Source organism: Mercenaria mercenaria, chromosome 18 (genome assembly GCF_021730395.1).
Source record: "Mercenaria mercenaria strain notata chromosome 18, MADL_Memer_1, whole genome shotgun sequence".
NCBI classification, from domain to species: domain Eukaryota; kingdom Metazoa; phylum Mollusca; class Bivalvia; order Venerida; family Veneridae; genus Mercenaria; species Mercenaria mercenaria.
Window position 1 is genome coordinate 39,498,675 of NC_069378.1, and position 9,615 is coordinate 39,508,289.

The 9,615-nt window shown below is 33.5% G+C and overlaps 1 protein-coding gene across 8 annotated transcripts in view; it reads right to left on the reverse strand.

Annotated features, from left to right (window-relative positions):
* Window positions 1-8,018, reverse strand: part of LOC123538683 (titin homolog) — a 130,349-nt gene extending 122,331 nt beyond the window's left edge. For 5 of the 8 annotated variants that reach the window (XM_053530197.1, XM_053530199.1, XM_053530198.1 and 2 more), the window contains exons 1-2: window positions 7,554-8,017; window positions 111-239 (exon numbers count right to left, since the gene is read on the reverse strand). The gene's annotated coding sequence lies outside the window, so the exon portion shown is untranslated. Of the gene's footprint in view, window positions 1-110; window positions 240-7,553 lie in introns of all 8 variants that reach the window. The other 3 variants (XM_053530193.1, XM_053530194.1, XM_053530190.1) reach the window with 1 other exon arrangement.
* Window positions 8,019-9,615: the final 1,597 nt, after the last annotated feature.

Sequence of the window (9,615 nt, forward strand, 5' to 3'; positions counted from 1 at the left end):
GACAAGACAGGTCACTGTAGCTGAAATCATTTGAATCTGTCGTCACAACAACAGTATGAATATATTACCAGCTACCCTAAATGCACTTCATATTTCTAGAAAATATTTACTATGTATTTGTAGAGGCAGTTGTTTGGTTGGTGCTGGTACACTCTTTAACACACACTGACACCAAAGCAGTCTGTGTCAAACTATTTTCTGTCAATTCATAGATTTACAGCTTTGTCAAACTTCATCATCTGAAAACAGAAAATATAAAAACATGTACAGTGATTTGTGAAGGCAAAATTGATTGTAATTTAAATACAGTATGCAAGTACTCGTATGCTTGCATCACAGAACAGATACGGAAACAAGAGCTGTCTGATGACAGCGCGCTCGACTATTCGAAGAATTGATTGAAGAATGGGGTCAAAATATTTCCACGGATATTCAGACAAAAGAAATAAATAGATTAGACAAACAATGTTCCTGTATTACTTTGATTTCGAAAAGTCTTGCACTAAATGGCAATATATCAGCCAATTTCAAAGTCCAAAAAGGGCCATAATTCAGTCAAAATAGTTATGTACTCTTGCCTACAGATGGAAATCATAATGATAAACAAGTGTTCAAAGTTTAAAAGCCATATGTCAAATAGTTTTGACAAAACATGGACTTGTATGAAAACAGAACCAATTTCAAAGTCCAAAAAGGGCCATAATTCAGCCAAAATAGATGACAGAGTTATGTTCTCTTTCCTACAGATAGAGACTATTATACTAAACAAGTGATAACAGTTTCAAAGCCATATGTCAAACACTTTACAAAAAATATGAACTGGTACGAAAAACTTAACCAAGATTTCTAAGTCAAAAGGGGGCATAATTCAGCCAAAATCCTCGATGGAGTTATGTACTCTTGCCTATAACTGGACATGGTGATGGTAAACAGCTGTTGAAAGTTTCAAAGCTTTATCTCAAAAGACTTTGTCAAAATATGAACTGGTACAAAAAACTTAACCATGATTCCCAAGTCAAAACGGGCCATAATTCAGCCAAAATCCTTGATGGAGTTATGTGCTCTTGCCTATAACTGGCCATGATAATGGTAAACAAGTGTTGAAAGTTTCAAAGCTTTATCTCAAAAGACTTGGTCAAAATGTGAACTGGTACGAAATATTAACCCAGATTTCTAAGTCAAAAAGGGCAATAATTCAGCCAAAATCCTTGATGGAGTTATGTGCTCTTGCCTATAACTGGACATGGTGATGGTAAACAAGTGTTGAAAGTTTCAAAGCTTTATCTCAAAAGACTTTGTCAAAATATGAACTGGTACAAAAAACTTAACCATGATTCCCAAGTCAAAACGGGCCATAATTCAGCCAAAATCCTTGATGGAGTTATGTGCTCTTGCCTATAACTGGCCATGATAATGGTAAACAAGTGTTGAAAGTTTCAAAGCTTTATCTCAAAAGACTTGGTCAAAATGTGAACTGGTACGAAAAACTTAACCCAAGGTGTGACGCCGACACCGTGGTGAGTAGGATAGCTCTACTTATTCTTCGAATAGTCAAGCTAATAAAAACAAAGGCCATTATGCTGGAGGAAACAAAATGTTTCTACATATATATTTTACAACATTTTTGTCATAATTCTCATTTGCAGAAGTCAATTACCTCTTAATTAAACACACCATTAGTTTATATATTTTAAAACCTTTAATCCAAGCAATAATTTATGCTATTACAAGCAGATAAACATAGCTGGGGGTATTTTAGTATTTGATCAGTGAACTTCAAAGTTCAAGTCCTTTAAAAAATAAAGCCAGTAGCACTAAAGATAGGGATAATTTTGTGAAAATGGAACCTGTACAATGCATGTCAGGTCATCACTATGAAGTTTCAATCCATTCCCATTAGTGGATACTTAGATACTGGCTTACATACAAAATCTTAACCAAAAATTGCTTAGTCAAAAAAGGGGCATAATTTTGTAAGAATGCAAAATAGAGTTATATAACCTGTTTAGTGTAAGTCAGTTTATCACTGTGAATAAGTGTGTGATGTTTCAATCCATTCACATTAAGTGTTTCTGAGATACTAGCTTAATATACAAAATCTTATCCAAATCGGGGATGCAGATGCTAACGAGGACCCCAACGCATGGGTGAGTCCAATAGCTCTACCTATTCTTTGAATTGTCAAGCTAAAAAGGAACCAACTATCCATTGGAAACCTGAGACAGTGTTTACAATTGTTTTTTTTTTTTTCTCAGAACCTAGCTGATATATCACACCGGTATATCTGTTCTTCCCTGTAAACAAACGGGTTAAATTGATTGTTCCAGAACAAAAACAATGTATCATACAGGCATAAATGCTTTTCCAAGACTCTGGCAGATATATAAAACTGGTATGACTCTTTTTCCCAGAACCTGGCTATCAAACGGGTTTAACAGTTGGTTGATATATCAAACTGGTATAACTGTTCTAACCTGGTTGATATATTGAACAGGTACAGCTGTTTCCCCTGAACCTGGCCAAAGAATCAAACTGGCATTCTTGTTTTTCCCAGAACATTGCTCATCTATCAAACTGGTATAACTGTTATTTTTCCCAAAGTTTGGTAGATTTTTCAAAAAGGTACACCTGTGTTCCCCAGAACCTGACAGATATATGAAACAGGTACAATAGTTTTTCCCAGAATCAGGCAGATATATCAAACAGGTACAATAGTTTTTCCCAAAATCTGATTAAATCTCAAACAGATATACTGTGCATTCGCAGTGCTACGAATCGCAATTTAACGAAATACCGGTGTTCTACGAAAAGGTGTTGTGGTCCCGGCTGCTTTCCTTCTTATTTCTATGTAACAAAGTCGTGATTTTACAAAAAATGCGCTCCTACAAATGTATTGTTATGCCCTTAAAGCCTGTTTTCAACTTGTTTTAGTTGCGATTTTACGAATGTATCGTCTAAGTTTTCACACCTTCTATGCTTTAGAGTGGAAAGTGTCACTATCATTTAGCTGGGCATGAACAGTGATTAAAGTGTGAAAACTTGGTAACTAAATTCGAAACACATACGCTATACACTATGCACAGGTTAGTGGTTATTTTTTTTCTCCTATAACTATCCGATCAGATGGCGTACAAGTCACACTTGCTTCGATATCTATACGTCTCAAACAATCACTGCATAAAGAAAATAAAACAATATTTAAGTCCTGATCGTCTGTATATTGTCGTTTTATTATACCAAACAATTGGTAAAGGGTAGCTGAGGGTATCGGAATATGCAATTGCGATTTTTTCTCGTGCAACAATGTACCCTGTATACGAGGGGCGTTCAATAAATACCCGGAAAAGTGCTCTCAATTCTTATGGTATCATCAAAAATAAATGAAAATGCTACAAAATGTAGACTAGGGAATACTGAGTTGATATGTCAAAATTAGATTTTCTTTGGATAAATAATAAGTAAATGCGAGTCCCCATGGCAACGTCATGTGACATCATCCAGCCCAATTTTGTCTCTTTTTCTGTTTTACATGCGCTAAAACATTACTTGCCACTTACCTATTTTTCAAGCTACCTTTTCTTAAACTGGGTGAATATTGATATGAAAAGTAAGCATTACGCCAATAACGTCAAATTATAAATGTGACATCATTAAAATATTTAGCAGGCAAATTGAGTTGGTCGTCGCTTGAAAATCAGTGATGAACGGAGATGTGAGATAACATTTTGTGTTTTGAATCGAAAGTCAAGGAAAGAGACAAATGCTATGCTGAAAAAGGTTTAAGGGACAATACCCTGAAGAAAACAAAATTTTATTAGTGGGAAGTGATGTTTAAAAGTGGTCAGGAGAATATTGCTGACGACTTGTGTTACAGACATGAAAAATAACGTTCAGTCACATTTAATTAATTAAAGAGCTCCTTGGTAGTGCATCAGTTCAATGTCCAATTTCTTCAATACGACAGGAACATCATATGAACAGTATTTATTTATTCTTAGGAAGGTGTAAAATGCATTTAATGGTAATAAACATTGAATCAATGGTAATCACGAGTAGTATTGATTAATTGAGTGTGATATGACAGCATCATAATGACGTTGGGCCGCTTTTAAGTTGATGGCGTTGCCTAGGAGACGACAAATAAATAGTGTGCATGTTCTGAAATCTGCTATGTAGGAATTTGAATTCAGTATATTCATATCTGTCATATTTTCAAATTTTAGCAAAATGAGACTAGAAATAAAGAAACGAGAGCACTTTTCCGGGTATTTATTGAACACCCCTCGTATGTTTTATGTACAGTGAATAAAAAGTGAAGAAAAAAAACAACCCGTTCTACATTCTACATACGATCTGAGTTCAGATTCAAATAAGATTTGTAGTAAACCCAGATGTACATATAAAATTGATATACATGTACTCCTATATGAAAATCACATGTTTAAATATCATGGGTTACGTATATAGATATTAAGGTGCTATATAGCGAAACTTCCTATGCTACGCTCTAACGAAAATGCGATATTACGAAAAAAACGGCTGGTCCCTTGGCTTTTCGTAGGATCGCGATTGTACTGTAAATGTTTTTCCAATAATTTGGCACATATATCAAACAGATATAACTGCTTTTCCCATAATTTGGCACATATATCAAACAGATATAACTGTTTTTCCCATAATTTGGCACATATATCAAATAGGTATTAACTGTTTTTCCCATAATTTGGCTTATCTATCAAACAGATATAACTGTTTTTCCCATAATTTGGCACATATATCAAACAGGTATAACTGTTTTTTCCCATAATTTCGCACATATATCAAACAGATATAACTGTTTTTCCCATAATTTGGCACATGTATCAAACAGATATAACTGCTTTTCCCATAATTTGGCACATATATCAAACAGATATAACTGTTTTTCCCATAATTTGGCTTATCTATCAAACAGATATAACTGTTTTTCCCATAATTTGGCACATATATCAAACAGGTACAATTGTTTTTCCTATAATTTGGCACATATATCAAACTGGCACAATTGTCCCAGAACCTGGCTGATATATCAAATGAGTGTACAAATGTAACTGTTTTATCAAACAGGTACAATTGTTTTTCCCAGAGCCTAGCTGACAAATCAAACTGGCATCACTGGTTTTTCCAAAACCTGGATTATCTATCAAACAGGTATAGCTGGTTTTCCCAGAACCTAGCCAATGTATCAACAGCTATTGGTATATCTGTTTTTGCAGAACAGGCCACTAAACTAGGATGAACTAGGATAACCGTTTTTCCCAGAACCTGGCAATTGATCAGACCCTGGCAACTGATCGGAACCTGGCAATTCATAAGAACCTGGCAACTGATCAGAACCTGGCAATTCATCAGAACAATGTGGGACAACAGTTTATTCTAAGAACCTGGCCAATATAACAAGACAATATCTATGACAAATTTGAACTGTTGTTTTTTTTTTTACAACTGTAAAACCAGAAGACTATATTTAGGTAAATATTAAAGTTCTTGCATTAAAGCCCTGCTCCGCTGCTATTCAAATTCTATTGTGTGTATGCAACCCATGATTACAATAGGTAACAGTTAAAGGCCACGCGCCACACTAGCACGCAAAACCACAGGTATTTTGTATAGAATTTTATATAAAATACACTCTATTTTGACAAGCGTCACTGTTCACAGTCAGGATTTTCATGCTTTTTCAGTGACAATTTAAGGTTAAAAGGTAGGACCGAAGCAGGTCTTTAATAACACTTTTAGATCAAAAGTACCTGTCTATTACAATACGGTGCTGTACATGCCTCCAGTGTATATCAATATTTCTGCATTGGAAAATGTGATACAATTTAATTATGTCACAAGTGTTTGCAGCACAGTGTTAGAACATGTTTATGAGCTTCCATTCACTGAATGAAGGCTATATATTAAATGAACAGTTCCGTTTTCCTGTTGTGACTTTATTCATATGTAGATTATTCATGTACAAGCATTTTAAAGAAGCAATTTTAAAATCTTAATAAAACTATTTCCCCTTTTGTTTTGAATTTTCCAACACACATATTGCTCTTTGCATGTACATTATGTTACATACATATAACAGTGTTGTTTGTAAATATTCACACAAATGTTGTTTCTATATATGATATGCTCTTCATTTTTGGAGGAAATAAAGTCTAACTATCTAACTCATTATTACAATTCCCATTAAGATCTTCTGAGTATTTACTTTGATTTTTAATAAGCTATCAGAGACTCATTATTCCTACACAAGGTGGTTATGTCCTGTCATAATATTATTTGACTTTATTGTGTGTATAAAAAAAATATTAATCTTTCTTCAAAACCAATTTCAAATCATTGTAAATTGTCAAACAGAATATCTAATCAAAATAACCTACAACAATGTTAAACAGTCTGAAGTGTTGTCTTAGCAAAGGTCCTTGAGGCCTATAATGTACACTGATTTGATCATAAATTCTATCTAATTTAACAGGTACCTACTATGTCCAGGTAATGTATATACACAAGAAAATGACAAAGTGATTGGACATTTCATACAAACTTTTTTAATGAAACAAGCTCAAACCACAGGAGCAATGAAAAAACACTTAAAATTGTTTGAGACATGGACCCGATGATGATGATGACCCGTGCAATGGACAAGTCTAAACAAAAATGTTCAAAACTGCGTATTCACATGAATATATGAAAGTTTAACTGAAAGTACTGAATTCCACCAATTAATAAAGATACTGAAATAAACCTGCTTTATAATACACCAAATGTCAACCTTATTCAGTTACTGAAAGGGGTAAAAGCTAGTATACTGCCACAATTTCTTCTTATTCATTCTTCATAAAGGACTTGAAAATTTGCCATCCAATTAAATCTATTTTTGCGACAGAATGTCAATGATGAAGTGAGGTACATCATGGGTATATGAATATCACCATACTTGATGGGTTTATAAACCTATCTAAATTTTAAATATATCAGGTGACAACAGTTTATTTCAGTAGCTTTATAAAGGTCAATACCATATACAGTATGTCTGTTAATTTACAATATGGGTAGTTCGCATATGTAATAATTATGGTCATACAACTTTCCTATTTTATAATCTTTTTATAACCTTTTAAAACAAATTGATGTAAACAATATCTATATATATATACTGTACTTACAAAGATGAAACATCCTTCCTTTCATCAGGTTTTTCATTTAATTCTCTAACTAGACAGGTAGATTTTTATTTCTGATATAATGAATTTCTGGAATGGGTATATCAGGATACAGTTTTTTGCATGTCATGAAAACAGGATGTATCCAAACAATTTAAAGTGTTCAAAGAATCTGCCCACTAATCATTTTTCAATGAATTCAAAAATGCAAATTTCAATAATTACGACACTTGACAAAAAATGCATTACAATCATTGAAGTACTGAATAATCAGTGAAGAAATATAGGTATAATATATAATAAAAAGTCATTTATTTTATATTCAATACAAAGTACATAATACTGGAAACTTACAACTTGTCTGCAAAACTTTTAAAGATACTTTGTTGCAATTCCTGTCCAGTGCAATATATTTCTCCTCTATATTACATTCTACATCCTGCACAAAATATTTCAATATTTATTTACATTCCACGCGTTTTGCATACAAAAACTGTTATTATGTGTGTATAAATTAAATGACATGCGTAGGAATTTCTATACAATGTAATATTATACAAGCCATCTGTATTCAAGATCACTTGATCAACTGGAAAATATCCGCCATTTAAGTCTGTTGTAAAACAGCAAAATCAAAATTCCTTTTCGGTATATGAAAACATAAAACCACCAAATAAAACCTCGAAACAATTAAAAAGTTTAACTTTTGACATCAATAAAATTTTTCCCCATACATAAAGATGATCACAATTTAAAGTATAGTATGTTTTCTTTTATACGTTCTGATAAACACTGTAGTATAACACTTCACTTTCAAAGTAGATCTTTCAGGCATTTTGTAGTTTTTAATCTCCAATAATATATCCTGTTATATTTCATAATAGTTTTACACTGCCAGCGACTGACGGTCTTTTCTTATGAAAATATTCGATAAGTTCAATTGTATAGGACATAAATTGTCTTACCATGTCATATTTATGATCAGCAAGAGTTAGAAAGTTTAAATGCTAACAGTGACTGGACAATAGATCTAGCTATTACACTGTGGGTTAGAAACCGGGACAATTCCCCAAGGCAACAGTTATTTGCCAGGTCCCTAGTATTTATTATTGATCAGCAACAAAATGCCAAAACTGAAATTACTTAATAGGCTTTAATATCAAATCGCTAAACTAGTTCTAACAGGAAAGTGCTAGATATAATTGAAGTTTCTATATCCTTGTACCTTAAGAAAAATGAGAGGCTGGTTACTTAACACATACATGTACTTCTATTTTTGACATATCTGGCTGCAACACAAAAGACTGACAGCATTCACTAAATATGAAACAACTGCATGTTGACAGTAATATAAATGAAATAATAGTCTGGTGTAGAAAGTGAACCAATATGCCTTTTTCTTTGACAAACATTTTGAAGGTTCGTTCATTGAAACAACTTACAACAGCCTTACAACTTTTGGCTTTTCTGTACCTGCATTACCTTCCTGCCCCTAACCCCATGCAAACAAAAAGGAACAGACTACTATCATCTGGTTCAGTGGGGGAGACCAGTACAGCTTGATATCTCATTCTGATATAACAGATAACAATCACTGATCATGATAAATTGTAGCAACAGATGGTCTCATCAACTGTCAAACTGTGGTTTTAATATGGGGGAAAATACATGAGGGTATATAAATCCTGTATTAAATCTATATATTCAAATATAAAGAATGCAACAGTAACTGATGGATCCACCTTAACATTTCATCTAGGTTTGAACAATTAGTTTAGTAATGCTGCGCAATACACTGACACTGGAACTTATGTGCTGTAAATTTAAGGGATAAGTAACAGGATTAACCGTTTAACCTTTAAATATGATTTTGACCTTGAACTTCTTGCCTGGGTGGATCTCATTTGGAGGACAATATTAACATCACTAGGCATATATGGTTCAGACACAAAGATATCATCAAATTTCCTTTGACATTGAAGCAACAGGTATTGCTACAGGCAGCATTTTTGCAAAGAAATATCAAAAATCCCTTTCTACAGGACTGTGACACTAACAGAGGCTGTTATTCTTAAAGCTCCAAGGTTATCCTTGACCTTTGAGTTATGGGTCTCAATTCTGGGTGTCTTGTAATGTAGAAAATTTGTACCCTGATCTATATATATCCCTTGATGGAAGAGCTATGTTCTAAAAGGGAACCATTTCTATAAAATTTTGAACTCCAAATGTGACTTTGACCTTGGAGATAATGGTGTACTAAACACGAAAGACTTTCTACTTACTAAGGAAACTTGTACCAAATATAACAAGAGCACCGCCTTGCGGGTGCTGACGCTCATCTGATTTTTTTTTTGTATAATAGAAAAATTGTCCTACCCATGATTTTCTAAGTCCAAAAAGGGCCATAATTCTTGCA